This window comes from Nyctereutes procyonoides, unplaced genomic scaffold (assembly GCF_905146905.1).
Source record: "Nyctereutes procyonoides isolate TBG_1078 unplaced genomic scaffold, NYPRO_anot_genome, whole genome shotgun sequence".
NCBI lineage: Eukaryota > Metazoa > Chordata > Mammalia > Carnivora > Canidae > Nyctereutes > Nyctereutes procyonoides.
The window spans coordinates 40,288,661-40,312,142 of NW_026575044.1; the positions used below are offsets into that span (position 1 = coordinate 40,288,661).

General features: G+C 38.2%; 1 protein-coding gene and 1 pseudogene across 1 annotated transcript in view; both read right to left on the reverse strand.

Annotated features, from left to right (window-relative positions):
* Positions 1 to 23,482, reverse strand: part of COLEC12 (collectin subfamily member 12) — a 181,560-nt gene that overhangs the window by 103,929 nt on the left and 54,149 nt on the right. The gene's annotated exons all lie outside the window — the stretch shown is intronic.
* LOC129508992 (RNA-binding protein PNO1-like) lies at positions 8,522 to 9,157 on the reverse strand (annotated as a pseudogene).

Here is a 23,482-nt window from a genome sequence, read left to right on the forward strand (position 1 = left end):
GCCGGCAAAGGGTTTCACGCATTTGGGTCATGCCAGCTGGATCGAGGTTACAGGTTCTCACTTGTCATGTCAGTTTCTGGACATCGAGCCCCAGGACAGGCCAAATGACTATGTCGGAGCTCCTGGATTGCTATCTTCTTCCCAGTATGGTCTCATTAGTTCTTTAGTTGATCCAGGAAAACAGCTCTTGCCTGAGCAGGGCTGTGAGTCTCAAGGCCTTTCACACCGTCATGCCTGTCTAGCCCTGTCAGGTTAGCAGGTCACCAGGGTTAGTGGTCTTCTTGCCAGGCCACTGGCCTTTGTTCAGGCAGTAGATAAACCCATAGGAACACATACGATTAGGTGTAATACTATGTGACCCTACATAATACTATGTTATTTGCTAAAGTGGGTAGCTAATTAGGGACTGTCGTGTTTTCAAAATTGGAAAATATGCTTATCAATGGCAACCCAAAACTATTCCTTTATTTCTGATGGCTTCTTCCAGTGATAGACTCAGATTATGTTCTCTTTTTCCTAAGTCTTCAGTTCAATTTCCTTATTATCATTCCACTCCTAACTCTCAGAGTCAAATGTTTGAGTATAACTTTCACACCACCCCATTCGTTGATTCACCTATGTGTGTGTTTAACACTGCTGACTTAATGTTTGCTAAGTGCCAGATCGTGTGTTAAGAATTGAGATATACAAATGTATACTCATTATAAGAATTCAAAAATGAGAAATATATAAGGTAAAATGCAAGAGTACCCTTTATCTTTCCCGAATTTACTCCCTTTTTAGAGATTACTGTTAACTATATCTTCCATATCTTCAAAAAAAAAAAAAACCATAGATATGGGGCACCTGGGTGGCTCAGTGGTTGAGTGCCTGCCTTTGGCTCAGGACATGATCCCAGGGTCCTGGGATCAAATTCAGAGTCAGGCTTCCTGCAAGGAGCCTGCTTCTCCCTCTGCCTATGTTTCTGCCTGTGTCTCTCATAAATAAATAAATAAATAAATAAATAAATAAATAAATAAATAAATAAATAAATAAATAATCTTTTTAAAAATCCATAGATATGTAAATATACATGCACCCAGTCTGTGCATCACATTCTACGCATGTACCCATGGAAGTGTTGGGGTATATGTGTGTTCTTGCACAATTTTAGATATGGTATTCATGAGCTTAAAAAGTACATATTATTAAAAATTATAATAAATACTCTTAAAATTCCCACTCTGATCTTTTTGTTTACATAAATCTCTCAGAGTTTGCAGAAAGAAGATACCACTGGACTCATAGCGAATAAGCCTAGAGGCTTTTGCTCTGTAAATATTCTTCTCACTCACTGGGTCTAGACCATCTTCCAAACACTGTGCCAGCTAGGAGTACAAAAAATGAAGATGTAGCCTTATCGTGAAGTCCAGAATACACGGAATTAAAATGAACATATGCACTATTTTCCCAAATAAAGTTCTTATTTTTTAAGAAAATAACCTCAAAAATCCTTTTGGTTATAAATAGTTACTTAATTGTACTGGGTGTCAAGTGTTATGATAGTTGTTTAAATATTAGCCTTCCAGGTGACAAGACATGGCAACCGCTTATTTAGTGCATGTCTCCCCAGAAGAGTCTTAAATTAAGAAGTAACGTTTCAGGTAACTTGAGAAACTTTGGGCAGATTTAATATCTTACTGGTCACACGCGCCCAGGGCTGGTCCAATAATAAGGATGTGATGGGTTAGGAGAACTCTGTTTTTCAGTTGTTTATAACTGAGGTTGGTCCAGTCAGAATGTGCTAATGTGGTCCCTGATTCAGGGAAAGGGAAAATGACCTAAGACCTGTCTACCCTCCTTAGGAGACAATTACACAGGTTGAGAGGGCTAGAGTTCATTTGGTTTCTTGCTCCTTTTTCCAGTTAGGAAGGAAAAGAAAGTGATTTTGGAATGTGCTACAGATGGAGTTTTATAGCTGCCACTAAGTTTTAAGAACATCTTCTACTGAGAGAAAAAATTACACAACAAATGTTCCCTGATCATTTTTCTATGTAGAGTAAAAGCCCAGTTATAAATTACATCAAGTACTTAAATCATGGCATGACCTACCAGTGACTTTTGGCTTCTCAGTCCAGTCAGCCTGGTGACTCCCCCCAACCACTGTCACCATGGATGCTGTACTGCAGCAGGGTTGGAAGGTGCAGTGGGACTTATGTAACCCATGGGCCCGTCTCTGTCTCGGCCCTCCGATCACATTAACACTAAGCAGTATATAATTTAGAAAGGGGGAAATGCAATCATAGCTTTTGCCCCCACACTGCTATGAAATTCCAGGCTTTTATGTGCAGGAAGCTCCATGTTGATCTTGGCGTCCCCATGGGTTAAAAATCTTGTTTAAATGTTGCAGCCTTAGAATAGTCTTTGAGGTTTTTTCTATGTTGTTTTATAAAAGGCTTCTGCTGATTATTTACAGATGCTGTCTCTGAGAAAGCTGAAAATAGTCCCACTACGAATACTGAAATTCAGACTCAGGCTTCCCTACTTATTTTATGATGAACAGTTCAATAGCACTCAAGCCCAAAGATTGGGCTGCTCAACTGGCTTTTAAATGGGGTTTCTGTCGATGTGTCTGGCATTGAGGTTTCTGTTAACTTGGCCTCGGTCTGTCAAAGGAGTCATCTAGCAATGTTCTCATTCAACAAATATTTCCTCAGCCCTACTACGTGTCAGGTCTTGTGCCAAGGACTGGGGACTCAGGGACAAAAACCAAGGCTCTCTGCCTTTGAGGAGCTCAGTCTAAGGAGAAGTATGTATGAGAAATGCTGTCACAAATACTGGGGTCCCCCTCACAGGCACAGGGAAGGGCAGATAAACAGGAAGGCCTGCTCAGTTACTCAATCTCTCTCCTACCTTCACCTGGCTCTGTTGGTCATAGTAAACAATGTAGGTGTGGTGTCCTTGTCTGTTTTTTCCCCTTTTTCGGATCTGAATCAAGCCTCTGCCTCTGGGAGGACATGATCTGTAATATTTCAGATTAAGAGAGATCCATTCTTATTCTTCAAAATCTCTATAAAGAACTTGATTGAACTTTCATACATGTATGCACAGCATTTACCAGCTTAGGCAGATGGCTCTTCAGTGTCCATAACCATAACCCTTCCAGCTGTCACTGAAGTTACTCTCTCCTGTCCCAGGCACAGTAGTAAGGCTGCTATTTGTCCACACTCAGTCATGCCTCAACCGCTCCTTCCCAGGCTAACCAGTCCAGGCCCCTCCACCCAGGGCTCATTTACGTCCTCTCAATGCTTTCGGTGTCAGATCCTGGACTCACTCCAAACCCTCCTTATCCCTTCTCAATTACAAAACCCAGAACTGGGCCAGGAAAGGAGTGTGCTGGGCCAAAGACTTTCCTTTGCAATTCCTGCAAATTCCTGAGAGTCTCTACAGGCTGGTTAAATGAATCTCTTTTTACAAGCTAACCAGGGGAGACTCTAGGATGACAGCAATGGGGGAAGAGGTTGAGGAGAGTAAAATACCATCCTTACAGGTTTAATTAGGGACACATGGCCCCCATGGTCATCAACATTACCATTCCTGGCACCATGACTTCTCTCTGGAGCCATCAGGACATGTGGGTGCACATTGGAGAAATGTTGTTGGATCAACAGTAGTGCCATAAATCTTTGTTACTGAGTTAAAGACTGCATGTGATTTACAACTTGCAATAATAATGACCTGGTGAGTTTAAGAACTCACCACTCCATCTCTTATTCTATGGTATCTTCTTAAAGAAAAATGAACCAATTTAGGCTGAGAGCAATCATATAATCACATCCCATCTTGACACAGCATTTTTAATTTTCCAAAGTACTTTCCCAGATAGAACCTCATCTAATTGTCACAATAACCATGTGCAGTGAATCTTAAATGCACTAACTTATAGCTAAGGAAAGAGAGGCACAGATGTGTTAACATGGCTTGCTCAGAAAGTACTAGAGGTAGGACTAAAATGCAGGTTGACTTCATTGATCTCTTTCATATTCTAACCACTATTTGCAAAATATACATAGCTTATATGGCAAGTTTTGGTGTCCATTATCTTACTGGTCCTTACTATATTCCTAGGATGCAAAAAAGGAACTAGAAGTAATAAAAACTGTGCAGAAAATAATTGTGAAAAAGTCTGAAATGAATCAGAATGATAATGGGTGATCTCAGCAGAAAACGAGGCATTATTGCATAGTGCAGTCATCCGGGTAACCTGATCCTATGAGATCTTTGTACATTTTGTGGTCTTTGAGCCACTTTACAACTTGCAAGAGAATCAGTAAGATGTTACAACCAGTTCAAAGGAGAATCCAAAGGGCAGACACATATGTAGGCAACCAGAATTGGGTTAGTAGGTGCAAAACTGGCTTCTTCCACAAAGACAGGGAAATCAATTGTATGTACTTCCAGTGGACAAAATTCATGTGCATGTCTTACTGATTCTCTCATTAATGAATATGTTAAATAAATCCTTTGTCAAATGTTCATTTGACATTTGTATGAGAGTCATGATTTTCCTTTTTAAAATAATTATCCTTTAACAACAGCTAACATTTCTTGAGCACTTACTAGAAGCCTTTACTTACTAAAGGCTTTACGTACATTTAATTCTCACAACCACCACAAGGCAGGCACTCATTATCTCTGTTTTCTAGATAAGAAGACAGGGGTTTAGAGAGATTAGATAACTTGCTCAAGGTCCCACAGTCAGTAGAGAGGGAATCACTTCTCTCCAAGGCCACTGCTACTGATTTTTCCTTGTGTTAGCCCACAAAGCTAACAAAGACAATGAACACAAAGTTGTCTTTGGCGTTAAATTATCATCTTTTAAAAATGCATGATTCTACACAAACTGTTATTTGCCCTCATGGAGGTCCTACTTAATGACATTTTCCCAACAAATATTGACTGAATGTTTGCCATGGATTATGCCTTGTTCTATGTGCTGGATTAAAACAGAGAAAGTCTTTGCTCCCATAGAGTTTATGTTCATTTGAGAGTGAGACAGAATGGTGGAAGGAAAAAAATTAAACTAAAATAATTCTTTAAAAACACATCGAAATTGTAAAGAGAGAAGTAAAATTGTCTCTATTTGCAGATGAAATGATACCATATATAGAAAACCCTAAAGACTACACCAAAAAAATGGTTAGAACTAATCAATAAATGTAGTAGTTGCAGGATACAAAATCAATATACAAAAATCAGTTGCAATTCTATGCATTAACAATTAATTATCAGAAAAAAATTAAGAAAACAATCCCACTTAAAACTGCATCACAAAACAAAACAAAAAAACAAAACAAAACAAAAAACTGTATCACAAAGAATAAAACAACCCAGAAATAAATCTAACCAAGGAGGTAAAAGACCTGTACACTGAAAACTGTAAGACATTAATGAAAAACTGAAGATGACACAAATAAATAGAAAGATATTGTGTTCATAGATTGAAAGAATATTGTTAAAATGTCCCTACTACCCAAAGCAATCTGTTACAGAGTCAATGCAATCCCCATCAAAGTTCCAAAGGCATTTTCACGGAAACAGAGCAAGCAATACAAAATCTGTATGGAACCACAAAAGACCCTGAGTAGCCAAAGGAATCTTCAGAAAGAACAAAGCTAGAGGCATCATGAGCTCCTTGATTTTAAACTATGTTATAAAGCCATAGTCATCAAAATTGTATGGTATTGGCATAAAAACAGCCACATTGATCAGAGGAACAGAAAAGAGGGCCTAGAAATAAACCCACAATTATATGGTGAATATATAACAAAGGAGCCAAGAATACACAATTGGAAAAAACAGTGTCTTTAATAAATGGCTTTGGGAAAACTGGACGGCCACATGCAAAAGAATGAAACTGAAATCTTATCTTACACCATATACAGAAATAAACTCAAATTGGATTAAAGAACATAAGACTTGAAGCCATAAAAAAAAAAAAGACTTGAAGCCATAAGACCCCTGGAAGAGGTCTTAGTAATGATTGGATTTGACACCAAAAGCAAAGGCAAGAAAAGCAAATATGAGTAAGTAGGACTACATCAAACTAAAAAGCTTCTGCACAGCAAAAGAAATCATCAAAAAATGAAAAAGAAACTCTGGAATGGAAGAAAATATTTTTACTTGAGTTTGGTTTTTTACTATTGAGTTGGATAGGGTTCTTGTGCATTTTGGATATTAATTCTTCACTGGATATGTAGTTTGCAAACTTTAAACTAGGAAACTATAAAGAATTATTAGAAATCTTGTCTTGAATTTCAAAAATAAAATTTAGAAACCTAAGCAATAAAAATCTATACTTTTTAATCTCTCTCCAGATCAAGTTAAATGATAGCAAAAAAAAAAGTTGATTTTCATAGGATTCTGTGATATCTCCCATTTTCAGAGAATACAGAAATCAGGTCTTTTTTTTTTTTAAAGATTTCATTTATTTATTCATGAGAGTCACAGAAAGAGAGGCAGAGACACAGGCAGAGGGAGAAGCAAGCTCCTCAAAGGGAGCCCGATGTGGGACTCAATCCCAGGACCCTGGGATCATACCCTGAGCTGAAGGCAGACACTCAACTGCTGAGCACTCAGGCATCCCAGAAATCAGATCTTTTTGTGAAAAATAGTGCTAACTAATTGGTTACTTCAGGCTGCTAATTGGGTAACTAACCAAATGGTCAGAACACATGCCATGATGGCTCAGTAATCTGTTATTATGGCTAAGAAAGTGATTGATTAGAAATTATATTCAACTGATATGTATAGATACATTTCTGTAGGAGCTCATTTAAAAGGAATTACTTTAATTATTCTCCAAATGAATCAGCATTGCATTTAGTTAGGTAACTAAAAACTATGTCTTTTTTGAGACTTGACTTAAACATTATAAGCCAATATAATTTGGGAGAATAGTAATTAAGACACTAAACTATATATAAATGGCTTTCCATTAAGATTTCATTAACTTAATATTTTTCTCCCTTTGGATTAAATTACATCAGGCCAAAATGAACTCGCCCCTGAGCAAATTTTCTAAGAAATGAATATAACATTTACTAGGAAACACAAACACAGTAAAGTAATTTTTTAAAAGATATTTCTTAACCAGATGGAAGGCTTTACTTTAAAAATGTAAAAGGTCATAAAAGCCCCCTTTTTGAGGGCATTCATAATTTTTTTAACAGGCCAAAGTGAATATTCTTAACACACAAGTGTGAATTTTAATTCTTTAAAATGCAGTGGGGAGTGATTTTTTTCCTTCACAGTAAGAAGGAAAATCCCTCTGAGATTGTGAAGTCACAGAATTTGAGACTAAAAGTTTGCTCACATCAAAATGCTGTTAGTTGACCATCTGCTTTGTGTGTTTGTGTTTTTTTAATGAAAGCATTTTATCTCCCCAATAGTATAAGGATACAGATTTCAAAGTAGTTAAACAATTGTCAGATCAATGTGTACCACACCAGACAACCTCTATACTTGGCCAATGTGATACTAAACAATGCAAGCTATTTTCTTATACAATACCTTACTAACACAGGCCAGTAAAGAATCTGCACCAGAATGAAAGGGAAGGTAGGACTGCGTGATGGTCGATGTCTATGTGAAAATCTAAATCCAGGCCTATGTGAATAATGAAATCTCAATAAACAACCAAATTGGAAGAAGCTCTACAATCTATGAGATTCCCCCACCACTCCATCTATCTAATCTAGCACCCTTTACTCACTTATCCTTACTGCATTTTTTTTTTGGTGAGATGATTCTTTTAACTACACTCCATAGAGAAGAAATGATTACAAATTTATAAAAAAATTATACATATATAAATTTATAAACTCATAAAGGACTGTTTAAGCAAAAAAATTCTCCCTGATAAGAGAATTATATGATAGGAGAATAATAAGAGAATTATAAAAGATGCAAATCTTTTATTTAAAATGATATGATGGGGGATCCCTCGGTGGCGCAGCGGTTTAGCGCCTGCCTTTGGCCCAGGGCGCGATCCTAGAGACCCAGGATCGAGTCCCACGTCAGGCTCCCGGTGCATGGAGCCTGCTTCTCCTTCTGCCTGTGTCTCTGCCTCTCTCTCTCTCTATCATAAATAAATAAAAATTAAAAATAAAATAAAATAAAATGATATGATGGTGCCTGGCTGGCTCAGCCAGCATGCAACTCTTGATCTCAGGGTCATGAGTTCAAGCCCCACATTGGGCATGGAGCCTACATAAAAAAACAAATAAAGTGATAAACTAGAATTAATGTATAATAATAGCACTAAATTTAGATATGGAAATTATCCTCAAAGTTGCTGGATGTGATTACTATCAAACTTTTACTTTCTGTTGATGCTTCTAAAGAAGCGATGGAGGCTTAAAGAAATTGAAAAGTTCTTCACATGGTTTCTTGTGACCATGTGTGGGAGGGCAATGTCTTTTTCTCTAGGGTCTCAAGGTAAAACATCTTGATTTGAAATCAGAACTGATCTGCTGCACTGCTAAGCACTGCTCGAATACTGCCATAAAGCTGTGATGGAGGATTTCCCAGGATGAGGTTGCAAATGGCAGTTCTCGCCATCCTGATGTTTTAGAAAGAGCCAACGTTGTGAACTTTCACATCAGCCAAAACTATCTGTGTCTGTGTCACATTTTCTTATGGCAAATTTGGTTGTTTCTCCTTTGCCAGAGATTCTTCCTATTGCCCTGGACAGGTGGTCTCCCTTTACAGGCTTCACATCTGTAATTTCAAGAGACTCTAGAAAGAGGTCATCCCACCTAACGAGGGCAAGTGCCTCCTCCACTGGAAACCCAAGAAGAAAGGCTTACACAGGACTAACTGCTTCTGTCAGAGCACAGACATCTTTCATTTCTTTACAGGTCCTGATTTCTACATTCCTCAATTTCAAGGTAAAGCGGACCTGAAGTCTCGAATGTTCTACGATGGGAGTAACTCTCTTCGTCCAGTTCTCTTTGAATGGCATGTGTCTATTAGCTGGGCCTGGGATCTTGCTCCTTTCCTCCTTCCCGCCCAGGAATCCATGGCCAGTGGGGAGTGGGAAAATTGGCCTCTTGGCTGGCTGAGCCTCCGTCGGGTCCGTGTCCACGTGTCTCCAAACCCCCCCAACGAGGACCATTCAGCCTGCTGTTTCCCCACCTGCCGGCCGCCCTGGCGGTGAGCTGGGCGAGCTGGGCGAAGCCGTCCTCCGCCGGGTGCTCCGTGCTCCCATCCCCGGGAAACTCCAGCCCCAGCATGGGCTTCCAGCTCCAACTTGAGTGCCGCTGCCCTTCCTGCCCTTATTTTATTTCACAGCACTTATCACTATCTGCCATTACAGGTTTATTGTCTATTAATTTATTTTCTGTCTCTCCCAGTAGAATGTAAACTGCCTCCAAGCTGGCTCTGGTTTGCTCCCTGCTGTATCCCCAGCTCCTAGAACCAGCCTGGCACATAGAAGAACAGCCTGGCACATAGAAGTTGCTCAATAAATAAATCCTTTGGAAAACTACACACTCTGGACCTAGATAACTCTGCTTGTTAACTATCCCTATTTTGAAAACTTGTACTTGTCCAGAGCTCTTTTCTAACTACCTATTTACTAATGAAGATACTATTTATAGCATATTTGAAAGACAATGTTCCCTCTCACTTATGTTACATCTGAAACATCTTAGAGGCTTTATTTGTACAGACAAAAGTGCTAAGAATATGAGTATAAATGGACTAAGCTAAATTTGTGAATCCAAGTGAGTATATTAAAAGTAGAAATCTAAATTTTTTAATTTAAATTTAAAACTTTAAATTAAAAAAATTAATTTAATTTATTTATTCATGAGAGACAGAGAGAGAGAGAGAGAGGGAGGGGCAGAGGGAGAAGCAGGCCCCATGCAGGGAGCCCGATGTGGGACTCGATCCCGGGTTTCCAGGATCATGCCCTGGGTTAAAGATGGCACTAAACCACTGAGCCCCCCAGGCTGCCCTAAAAAAAAAACTTTTAAATAGTCAACTTTAAACTAGTTTCAACCTACCTCCATATCACCATGAAAAACAATTATCATACAGACACAAATCCAACTAAAAAATTGAATATTCTAAAAAAGAGGGAAAACTTTTACTGTATAGTCATCGTCATATGAAAGAATCCAAAGGATCTTTGGATTGGATCTATCTTTGGATCCAAAATGGAGAATGAAAAATGAAACTAGTTATCCTGACAAAACAAAAATGTTTTGTTAACCCAAAGGACCAAATTTTTTAAAATGTGTAATGATCTCATAATGATACTTTTCATTATCTTTGCATGTAAATGGCTGTCCACTTTGTATTCTAGTGGTTGGCAACATTTAGGAACCATGATCGCATCATGTGGCCTCTTAGAGCTAGTCAACACATTTTATCTTGGCTGGCCTACTATGTAGGATTTGGATCAGGCACCTCATACTTTGCATCTCATCTCATAATATACTGAAGATTCTTCAGGACAAGAATCATGCCTTGTTCATGTTTATTTCTTGAGGCACTTTGGAAAGTTCCTTACACACAGTTGGTGTTCAATAAAATCATAATTAAATGAATGAATGACCCATGGAATGTGGAGGAGGAAGGAGAGAGTAAAGGACCACTGAGGTGTCTACCTTGGGTAAATTAATGAAGTAGGAACTCATGAGGAGGAGCATACTGGGAGCAAAGTAATGAATCTGACTTTGGATGTGTTGAGTGGGACATCCTACCGCACATCTGGGTTAGAGATCTCCAGTGAGTATTGGGAAAACCAGACCACAGCTCAGGAGAAGTACCAGGGCTTCTCTCACATTCACTGGTCCTTGGTTCCATCCAACATACAGGGGGGTATGCTAGAAAAGCAGCACCAGTAGCAGTAGTAGTGATGTTAGTAATTGATAACACTTATTGAACCACTGCCATATACCAGGCATTGTCCTATGAGTTTATATATATGATCTTATCCATCAATTACAGATACCCAATGAGGCAGATACCAGTATTATCTAGGGAGGTTAAATAACTTGCCTGTGGTGGTCACAAGCCTATACTCTTAATCATTTTACTAAAATCCAAACCAATCTAAGAAACCTTGAAGAGTTTACATGTACTGCCATCCTTAGCTCTAAACATGTATCTTCTCTAATTTGTCCCTCTACACTCAGGTCTGGAAATGTTTCCACAGTGAACCTGGACTTGATTATGTCCATTCACTAACTTCATTATTATTCATTCATTTACTAACAAATATTTATTCAGTTCCAGATACTGTGTTAAGTGCTGGCATCTATATTAAAACTAGTACTAAAATAATCACAGCAATAAAAATAATAACAGCAAGAGTTTATAAAATATGGCAAAAGAAGCAACAGAGTATGTGGATATACCTACTAAAATGGGAGCCTGGTTTCAACTACTCATCTGGCTATGAAAATCTCATTTACCCTGGTTGGGTCTCAGTGTCCTTACACAGAAGTTAAGGGGTAAAATTATAGTCAGTTCTGCTATATTGCTACTTTGAAAATACAACCTCTTTCCAAACCATTTGATGTATTAGAAAACAATTTGAGTATAACATGAATTTCACTTCTTTGCTAATATACAATTCCTTCTGTGACAAACACTAAGTGAATGTAGAAAATTTCATCCAGCAAAACTGAGCCATTCTAGAATACACAAAATGTGTGTGCACACACATGCACACACACACACATGCATACAAACTTTAAACATCTCCCAGCTACCTCAGTTCACCGTGTGTTGTAAGCCACTCTTGTCTACATCTGGTGTTAGAACTTTCCATCTGATATCAGATAACCTTCCTTCTACCCTTTCACAAAAACTCACAAGCTACAACCCTTCCAGTATCTACCTCTTCAAGCAAACTTCAATATAAAGTGCCATGTTTACTGCTGTATTTATACATTTCTTAACATGCTTCTTTTACATATATAAAACTGTGCTAACCTTTTTGTAGAATCTTTTTTTTTTAAATAAGTTAGTGAAGTCTTTGAGTGCTGTGCCCATTTTCCATACCTCACTTTTCCCATTGGCCTGTGGTTTTTATCACATGATTTTGCGTAGGTCAGTGGTTTTTAGAAAGGCAGTATGTTGCATGATAGCAGAACTGACTGTACTCAGATCAGGCTCAAATTTAATGTTAATTCTGTGTAACTTCTCTGGGTTATTTCTAGATTGAATGTTTACCTCTGATAGTCCTTTAGACAAATCTCAACAGGCTGAATCACATCAATAGGTGGCTGAAAATAAAAAGTTACAGCATTTATGTAAGTCTGAACTTGCTTTTTTTTTCCTATAAGGAAAAAAAGGACCAAGTCATATCATTTAAATGACCACATACTCACTGTCCATTTTGCTACCTCCCCAAAGAAAGCACCTACTTCCTTGCACTTGAAAATTCAGCACTTTAGAAAGGCTGTCCCTTGGTTTCCTACACCAACCAAGGTTGTTTGGGGCTTTCATTTAAGGCAAGACTGGTATGGGCTCAAGAAACTTAATATAATCTGAAGGTTATTGCAGTGCTGCTACCAGTTTTTTCTGAGATTCCTGTAGTAACTGAACAACTGGATTCTTACAAGATTCTGGCATCCCTAGGAGGCCTGAGGCCCTGACATCAAGTTATTCCTCAACCCCGAAGCCAATCAGCTCTGAGTCACCACGGACAGAAGACAACAGAAGGCTTCAGAGGTTTGTTCTGGTCACCTCCTGAATCTAGGTCTGCCCTGTTTATTAAAAGGCTGGAGAAGAGATCAGCCTGTGGCAGGTTGTAATCTTTTTTGTTGTATGTATTTTTTTATTTGAGTTCGATTTGCCAACATATAGTATAACACCCAGTGCTCATCCCGGCAAGTGTCCCCCTCAGTGCCCGTCACCCAGTCACCCCATTCCCCCGCCCACCTCCCCTTCCACCACCCCTTGTTTATTTCTCAGAGTTAGGAGTCTCTCATTTCTGTCTCCCTCTCTGATTTTTCCCACTCATTTTCTCTCCTTTCCCCTATAATCTCCTAAATACAATTGTGAGAGAAAGAGAAGAAAGGAAAGTTAAGTACCCTACAAAATCTACCACAGAAATCAAACTCACATGCCAAGAGGGAGTCATTACACCAATATAGGAGGCCATCATCATTACTACTACTAATATGACACCACTAAAATATTGTCCATAAATCATTAAGCCATTCTCTTGGCTGAGAAAAAGGAATATGAATTATTAGAATATATGCTTTCCATTGATAATGAAAACTGTGAAAGGATATGCCAATAACTGAAAAGTAGTTCAAAGCATCATTTGAAAATGCAAGAAGAATAAAAGAAGATACACAGTCTTTAAAATCACAGATATTTTTAAAAATACAAACCAATAATGGCTGATAATGACCCAGGAAAGATAAATGTGGTATGGTACATGGTGTTTTTATGACAAATCTGCATGATGGGAGCTGGCCTGCTTTCATAATCAACCTTGCACCACATCTGGCTTGGTGTCTATGTTTCTATCACCCATGTTTCTATATTGTCTGAGTAGCCACGTATGGCCCATTCTCCTTCCACAAGACCTCTCCTGGCCACTCTTCCTCAGGATAGGTCTTTGCACTGTCCTGATCAGCTCAGGCTGCCACCACCTCCTGCCAAGTGTGATGCAATGGATGGTCAAAATCAAATCCTTATCTCAGATACTTCCTCCCTCATTACCTCCCTACTCATGCTGCCATCAAAATTATCTTCCCAGAGCACATATTTGAACTTTACTCTCTTCTGCAGTCACACAATGGCTACCTTTTCCTTACAGACACCTTTGGATGGGTTTTAATGCAAACATCACCTTCACTGCACCCCACTGATCCTGTCTCAATCATTTTTTCCTGCTTCATCTCCCACGCTGGCCATCCCAACTTGAGTCAAAACATTTACCACTCATAGAAGTGCCCTACATGGCCCCTGTTCCAGGCCGGCACTCACTCCATCTGCTTAGAATGTTAGCTCCCTCTTCTTCGCCTGTTATGTCACTGACTTCCCTGATCCTGACTAGCAGCTTCTTGGTGTTTATTTAGTACTTATTCCTGATATTATAATTCTCTTCACTTATACTCTCCTAGTTGAATTCTGAGTTTCTTCAAGATTTTAGCACCCAGCACACTCTCTTGCACATAATGGACAGTCTATTAACAGTCACTAAATGTAATGAAGCTAAACTTCTAAGAGAGAAAGGATGAGAAGTTAAATCATAGATATATGGCTGCATATTTGAAGTCTCTTTTTACACGTACCTTTTCCTGAATAACCAGAGGTATGCAAAGCATTCAGAATTTTGCCCACTTGATAAAAATCCTTCCGAGTATCTAAAGTCTGAACATTGTATTATTCTGAGTAAGCTTTTACACATAAGTTGAAGACACTCATTTGTTTTTCAAATGCAAAAAAAGTGTCAAAATATAATGGCTATTATTTTGATGGGTCAGACTAAAGAATTTCCTGGAACTTTGCACTCTTGTTTCTGATAATACACAATAGAAATTTGGACTGAAATCTAGACTCCTCATCTTCTACTGACAGCAAATGTCCAGAAAAGACTCTGATTGTGTTTCTGGCAGTCAGATATTCTTAATAACTGTTCACCTTTCCCCTTTGGTCTTCCCTGTGTCTGTGTTGTCTCTGGAGAGAATTTAAGTCAGAATCCGTGACTAATGTGCATAGTATGTCAGCCAGACTATTCCTATAAAACAAGCTCCAGCTAGCCATCAACTCTTTGTCGTAACATTGCTTCTTGGTTAAATTTCTGGACTGCATGAAAGATGCCTATTAGTGATTAAAATATTGGTCAAATAGGCCCTGCTCTGCCAGGGGACTAGCTGGAGAAAAGGATCTTTCTCAGCTAGAGATTTATTTTGCAGGTGAAAAAAAGGTGGCTTTCAGAAATTTAGATTTGGGGCCCTCCACTGTAAATGTAGTTTGGTATAGACAATACATAGATCTCCCTGTACTCAACTAGGATTTTCAGGCCTTGCTGCCAGCCTATCCAGGAGTCATGTGAATCAAAAGTCACAACCAGAGGTAGCTATTACAAGGATGAATGCTGTTTTCCTCTAAACAGTTATATAAGAATTTTGTATAGTTCTTTGATGATCTTACATGTGTTCATCTTTCCTCCACAACCAGATTGCATGTTTCTTGAGGCCAAGTTCCTTGCTTCATGTTTCATTTGTATTCCTCACATGGCTGACTGAGTCATCAATGTTGAAAAATCTAGCATATGCTCATTAAATATCTTCAATTAGTTGATTGTGCTGTAAAAAAAGTAGAATAGTCTTTGTGTTTGTCAATGATCTCCAGCTCAGACCTAGAAGTAAGCACGTATTTACATGACCTAGGAGCTTCTAAGGTGAGAAGCAATTTTCTGAGGAGAATAAAGTTGGAGAAAGTTAGCGGCAGTGAAGGAAGGAACGCAGCAGTCACTGAGGAGAAGTTACAGAAATTATAGTAGGCTGTCTTAGCCCAAACCAGGGCCTCCCTTACTGGGACTCTATATTTTCAGAGAACAGCTCCATTAAATATTGATGACTGGACTCTGAAAGGCCTAGAATTAAATTCCAATCTTGTTTTAATTTTATGGGCTATGCAACATAAAGACCGAGAAAGAACATCTGGGCCACTGGGCCGCATGCACATGTTCACAGCTGGAAGAGATCATAGATGACCCAAGTGAAATTAGCTTCAGGGTGGCCACCTGCACCACATTTTCATTTCTCTAAAATTCTTTTCCCTGCCCATTTTGACCTGTCCCATGACTATCCACTTAAACTGAACTTTTTTAAAAGTCTATTTCCGTAGTCTCTTTTGTCTCATACTCTCAAGTTGGTTTTCATTGCGTTGGTGGCGTATGTGCACACACATGGAATGAGGAACTCGCAATCATTTGCTCAGTTGATAGCTAGTTGAGTTATCTTTCTTTAGTATATTCCTATGTACAATTAGAAAGGACAGGAAATGACTCCAGGGCTAAAAGTCTTATTCTGATTTGGGTAACTGGCTTGAGTCAACCCAGATGGTGATACTTCATGTCACAGCATGTGAGTTAAAAGAAAAGTCTTTGGAGAAATAATAGGAATGACAAGAGCTTGCATTTACTGAGCCCCTACCAGATGCGAGGCACTTTTCTAAGCTATTTTGTATCTATTAATTCATTTAATGGACTGTTTGAAACTGGGTTAAAAAATCTCTAATATTTCTCTGGCAACTAATAAAATAGATTAAGGAAAGTAGAATTTAAGGCTTTGACCTGTCATCCCAGAGCACACATATTTCTGAAGACGTATACTTTTTAGAAATTTATAGTCTACATACATATGTTACATGTATATAGTCGATTATAATTCAGCTTTGAACTCTTGGATATATTTTGAGTTTAACTTTTAAAAAAATTGTAAAAAGAGTAAGATGACATATGTGCTAGATTGTAATGTAAAAGCCATGTTCTTAAATAAATGTAAAAAAGAAATTAATTTGGCCATAGAGATACTGTTGGATCTAAAAAAGTAGACATGAGTGATTTCAGATGTTGTAAAGTCAGAGTGCCAGCATAAACCTCATTCTCTTACAACCCGGGCTGACAAATGAATTAATAATTTACTTTTCCTAACTCTTTCCTTCTAAGTTGATAGCTTAGCCTCAAATATAAAGTGGTACTTTATCATGGAGCTAAAATTCATTCTAAATTTTACTATACTCAATATTTCTGCCAACCATTTATTATTTTAGAACATATTAAAATCTTAAGTGAACATGTGTCATTTTACTTTCAATACTTTAAAAATTTACACGTCAAGTTGGGCTGCACCTTATTACAAGAAAGAAGAGATACAATGGTATATCAAAAATTCTCATTCCATATAAAAAATAGTGAAAGGGAATAAAGGGGAAAGGAGAAAAAATGAGTGGGAAATATCAGAAAGGGAGACGGAACATGAGAGACTCCTAACTCTGGGAAACGAACTAGGGGTGGTGGAAGGGGAGGTGGGGGTGGTGACTGGGTAACGGGCACCGAAGGGGGCACTTGACAGGATGAGCACTGGGTGTTATTCTGTATTTTGGCAAATTGAACACCAATAAAAAATAAATTTATAAAAAAATAAATTTATAAAAAAATTTTCATTCCATAAAATACCAAGTACCCGTCTTCTACAAACTTTCATTGAATCTCTCTGAATAATCACAGAAAGAATAAAAGAACAGACCTGAGGTTCAGGGGCAAGGCCATGATTATGGGAAGTTAAAGAAGCAGCTGGCAGGAAAGAATAAATAAAGGAATCAGGAATTACAATTTTGGATACGAATTGGCTATCCTTAACATGCCTCATCTATCTGGGAAACTTTTTCCAGACTCAACTCAAACTTCTATACCTTTCTCTGATGGTGCCCTTGCTCTGAGAAGTTAACTGCACCTCACATTCTTTGTACGTACTTCTACAATGGCACATTCTTCACCATTTTATCATTACTTGTTTCCATGTCTGCCTTTTTCTCAAAATCATAAACAACTTAAAAGATTTTTTGTTTTCTTCATATGCACTGTCCATATGTATGCCTAGACCAAAATGGTATCTCATCTTCAGTGTTTAATAGTATTTGTTGCATAAATGAATGAATGAATGAATAAGCAAATGAATGGAAAGAGGTAAATAGGCTAGCAAGGGAGAGAACACCCAGAACACAAAGAAGAATCAGACCCTAATAGCCACAACAACTCAAATTTTCTAAACCTCATGCTCTCCAGAAGCATGATTGTTTTTTCATTTTTCCAATTTTCCAATTTTATCACTCTCTCCCTACCTATCTAACAACATTTATTGAGATAGAATTCATATCCCTTCTATCTGGAGACTAGCACATGCAGTAATAATAATTAGGAAATGGTACTAATACCTTACATTTAAATAGAATTTTACATAGAAGCATTTTCAATACATTAATGCATTGGATTCTTTGAATATTTCTTTGAGTTACATACCATGGATTTTTATCATCCCCTTCATACATATCAGATACCTGAATATTGGAAAGGTTAAACTGCTCACAATTATGGATGATTCTGGGAGTTAACAAGGTAAGATCACGTCAAACAGGCTCTACAATGGGGCTGCAGAGTGCTATACATTAAAGCGCTATGCGTACATTGTATGTCTCTGCAGAAGGCTAAGCTATGCAAATTTTCCTGCACTGATATGATTGAAGAGCATCTTTTCAAAGATCACCTTTGGAGACTATTTTAAAGGAACAAACTTTGGGAAACAATGGACTTAATCATTCAGTGTTCATTTGGAAGCATTCATCATACTATATGACAGAGAGTATATAATGGTGAACAAAAAGCAGACACAGTCCTTGCCCTCTATACAGTATATAGATTGTAGTTTAAGGCACCATGAGAATGGACATAGGAAGACACTTTCCACAAGCCTACACTAACCAAAGTGGTGTCCAGTCTACTTCAACTTCAAATTTTCCTTTTGCAATGAGTATGTACCAATCAAAATTCACTTTGGGACCAATAAGAATATTTTTCTTGATGTAGCTAAACCCAATTTATCGGGAAACTAATAATATCTCTTGATCTAATATTATTGGCCAGATGTTTAAAAATCTTCTCAGATTCAGAAAAGGAATTTTTTTGAATCAATGGGTTTGAAAACTAGGGATAAGGATGTTCCTTGATTTGTAAGAACAAGAAAATATATTAGGGGGTTGGAAGGACAGTTAATCTACAAACACTTATTGAACATCTACTTTGTATCAGGTATTGGGGATAAAGATAAAGGAGACAAAAATCTCTCCCCTCAAGTTGTACAGAGTCTACAGAAAGGCAAATGTAACAAATATTACCATTCAATACAATGAATGCCATAGTAAAAGAGTAGTACTGGACCAAAGAGGGGACACCCAAACCTGTGGGAGGTGGGGAAGAGGCAGTAAAGGGGCAGAGAAATATAATGCTTAAATTGAGTCTTAAGTGTTGGATATGTTTAAGGAGTCAGAAAATGATGCTGAGAGGAAAGAAGAGGTCCCCAAGTATGAAATGCAGGCTGGCATTTCTTTTCCTCCTTATTCATACTGGTTCAATGATTTTCTATCACCACATTTCCTACAGAGATGGATTATAAATTCAAGTCTTCAATTATGATGCCTACACAGAGCGCCTCTGAATCTTAAACTGCAGCCCTGACTTCTCTCCTGAGCCCAGTGGATGGATCCAACTCTTTGTGGTTATTTCCACTTGGAAATCTTACTGTCACCTCACCCTGTTTACCTCAAACTAGGTAATAGTAACAGATCACTTCACAAGTGTTCCTGATTTCAATCTTCCCTTCTTTTAATCCAGTTTATACATTGCAACTGAGCTAATGCTCCTAAAAGAGACTGCAGTATTCCTTCTACTATGTGGCAGCATCCAGATTTTCTAAGCTGATCTGCAACAAACCTCCTTGTCCTACTCAGGACAGGTCACCGGCATACTGAATAAATAGGAGCAGAGGCAGGAAGCTTGCCTCTGACAATTGACTGGCATGACTTTGGGCAAATAATAGCCTGGCAGGACTGAGTAAAAATTGCATGACAATGTATGGCCCCAGCACATAGTCCCCCTCAATAAGGAAGGCTTAATTGCGAAATTTTGTGTGTTCCTGCCCTTTGTTCTTTGCATATCCTGCTTCTCCAATGGGAGTTCAAGCCTCATCTTGCTTGTGTAACTTTTTCCAAACACTCTGGGCCTAGAGTGACTTCTGCTTTTTCCAAACTCCTAGAACTTTTACTGCTAGCTCAGGCTAGCTCCTCCATATAATCCTAGAGGCCTCCCTTGGAAAGCTAGAAGTCACTGCAAGAGTTCATTTGGTCCCATCACCTGCTAGCAGGAGATTCCTCTCTCTTTACTGATAAACCAAGGCTATCTCATATGCAGTCCTGAATATTCACTAATTTTCTGTAAGTGTATATTCCATGTTAACATGAAATATATATGTAGAGTATATGAAAAATAGGTATTCTGTATGTGCATATTTTCTTTCCAACTACTGCATAAATTCTTCAAGAACAAATATTTCTCCAATTTTTCCCATAGTATCTAAACAAAATATGTACTTGATTAGTATTTAACTGACTTTAAGTATCTTTAGATTGGAGTTAAATTATTGATCAAAATCTCCAAATCTGGAAAAATGGATGCATCAATTTGTCATGGTGGAAAGAAACCACAAGTCAAGCCTGGAAGGAACTCAATTAGCTTGTATCTCACTTTCATGTCTTTGGTCAGTAAAATAAAACCACTCCTTTTATTTAAATATCCTCTTGGGCCTTCTATTGAAATGGTTAAGAACTGGCTCTGGAAGTGTGGCTGTCCACAGGCTTTCATGGAAATGTGTGTCTGTCCCTGAACTCTGAGGTACTTTTGGTTCCAAATATGTGCCTGTGTTCCCTTAGCCTAATGGTGCCGAGTGAGGGCAAGAGGAACCTATGGAAATGAAGCATGAGCCTGGAGTATAAGAATAAGGATTAGATTACGAGGGGAAAGAGAAGGCAAAGAAGGAAGGACAGTGCTCTCCACAGTCTAAAGTCGAGGCTCCATAGCTAAAAACTGGTCTGGTGCAAAGGCTGTGGCGGGTGAAAATGCTGACTTAATTGAAACAATATGCCATGAGCACAGCTCATAAAGCCATGCTCCCACTTCAGCTTCTGCTGTCCTTCCAGAGCACTCTCTGTGCCAAGAAAAAGCCTCAGGACTGTCCAGGTCCACACTTATTTCACATCCAGCCATCCCACCAGGGGAGCCTCAACACACTGTGTCCTATCAACCCCCAGGATACACCAGTCACAGCCCCAGCCAGCTGACTAAATTCACCAAGTACACACAAGTGTTCACAAAGGACAAACATACAAAGGACCATTCCTTCAAGTTTAGAAGTAGCTATTTTTTTATTATTTTTTTTTTAATTTATGATAGTCACACAGAGAGAGAGAGAGGCAGAGACACAGGCAGAGGGAGAAGCAGGCTCTATGCACCGGGAGCCTGATGTGGGATTCGATCCCGGGTCTCCAGGATCGCGCCCTGGGCCAAAGGCAGGCACCAAACCGCTGCGCCACCCAGGGATCCCTAGAAGAAGCTATTCTGCCTAAGTCATACAAACACAGGAAGTTAGGCAAAATGGGGAGGCAGAGGAATATCCTCCAAAAGAAAGAAGAAAACAAAACCTCAGAAAAAAGAATTAAATGAAACAGAAATAAGCAATATGCCTGATAAAGACTTCACAGCAATGATTGCCAAGAGGCTTACCAGGCTGGAGAGAAGAATGGAAGAACTTAGTGAGAACTTCAACAAAGAGATAGAAAATATTTAAAACATTGTAACAAAGCCATGCAGATAGAAACCATAAGCTCATATTTACACTTCAGTGTAAACATAAAATATCAGAAGTAGTCTTGATATGAAATTAATTTATTTTTGAGGCATGATATTCCCACAAGTGGCTTGCAGTCCTGACACTCAACTTTCTGGAGCAATGGTTTTTTGGTTCTTTGCATTGTTTGGTTTGGTTTGGTAGGGGGAAAACAGATGATGAGATAGAGTAGACAAAGGTTAAAATATTAATATAGGTATGAAAAATAAAAAAAATCTTTCTCCAATGTGAAAACTTTTATTTGAAAAATTATATATCTCTATATAAACGAGATAGACACATGATATTTCCACATTGCCTTAAAGCAAGAAATTTAGAGTTGTAAGAAACAATATCCTGAAATCATCTCACTGGGTTTCATACCCACAGTAACTACAGTTCTCCAAGCTATATTCAAGACCTGACAGAGGGGAACAAATACAGGGCTTCTCTAGATCTAGGAAAATACTTCTTCCTTTATTTGTTATCTTTTGTTTTTATTTTGTCCATTTAAGCTATTTTTACTCATTAAGATATGTTTTTTACGTATTACTTTAAGACAAAGGTCAAATCTGACTCGTTGCCCTCTTCTTACGACAGTCACAGTTTGTTTCTTCCAGTTGAAAATGTTTTTCCCACATGGTGTTTGCACTCTGAGGGGAACATAGAATAATCAAATCTGAGCAGGCCAACAATTTTCCTATGGAGAGCAGAATGCCAGAGAATGAGTGCCAGAGAGTGCAATAACATGCACTTGTTCTTTCAAAGTGGCACACAGGATGCATCAGCAGATTCCAACTAGTGTGGATTTCAGAACATCTTGGAATAAACATCATCAGTTTCTCCAGTCAATCCTACCATGTCTCAGCCTTGCTCCTTTTAACTTGCAGATGTTGCCTATATTGTGATGTAAACTCCTATTCATTCAAATGCCAATTATTCACATTTGTGAAAGTTCTGATAGGGATGGACTGACATTTAACTTTTTTTTAACAGAACAGCTTTGTTGAGATATATTCATATACTATAACATTCACTCATTTCAAGTGTTCAAGGGTTTTTAGTATACTCAGAGTTGAACTATCATAATAAGCAATTTGAGAACATTTTCATCACCCTAGAAGGAAACCAAATACCCATCAGCAGTCCTCCAGCTCCTGTCCCAACCATATCCCTAGCAACCACTCTACTTTCTGTTGCTGTAGATTTGCCTGTTTTGATAGTTCACATAAATAGAATCATTTTGTGTATGATTTCTTTTGTTGAGCATAATATGTTCAAAGTTCATCTATGGGAAAGCATGTGCCAGTATTTCCTTTTAATAACTGAATAATATTCCATTTTATGGATTATGCTACATTTTATTTATCCATTTTTCAGTTGATAACATTTGAGTTGTTTCTACTTTTTGGCTACTATGAATAATGCTACTATACACATTTGTGTGCAAGTTGTATGTGGACATGTTTTCACTTCATATCTAGGAGTAGAATTTCTGGATCATATGAAAACTTTATGTCCAATCTTTTTTTTTTGTAGTTTCAGAAATAGAATTTAACGATTCATCATTTACATATAACACCCAGTGCTCATCACAAGTGCCCCCTTAATGCTCATCACCCATTTAACCTATCCCTCTACCCACCTCCCTTCCAGCAACTCTCTCTTTGTTCTCTTTTCTTAACTGTTCTCACAGTTAAGAGTCTGTGTAATGGTTTGCCTCCCTCTTTTTGTTTCTTCCCCCATGTTCGTCTATTTCTTTTTTTTATGTTCATCTATTTCAAAAACTTTATGTCCAATCTTTTGAGGAAGTGTCAGATTATTCTGACATTTATCTTCTTATCTATATAAGCAAGTTTTGTAAACAAATTCGAATGAAAAGTGCAAAAAGAAAAAGGGAATATTCTGCTGCTTTTCTAAAATAATTTCCAAACATAGCCTTTAAGTCAGATTAAAACATGTTGAATCCCTCCTTATGAAAGACTGTTCTTGCTGTGCTGATAACACATGCATTCAGGCTT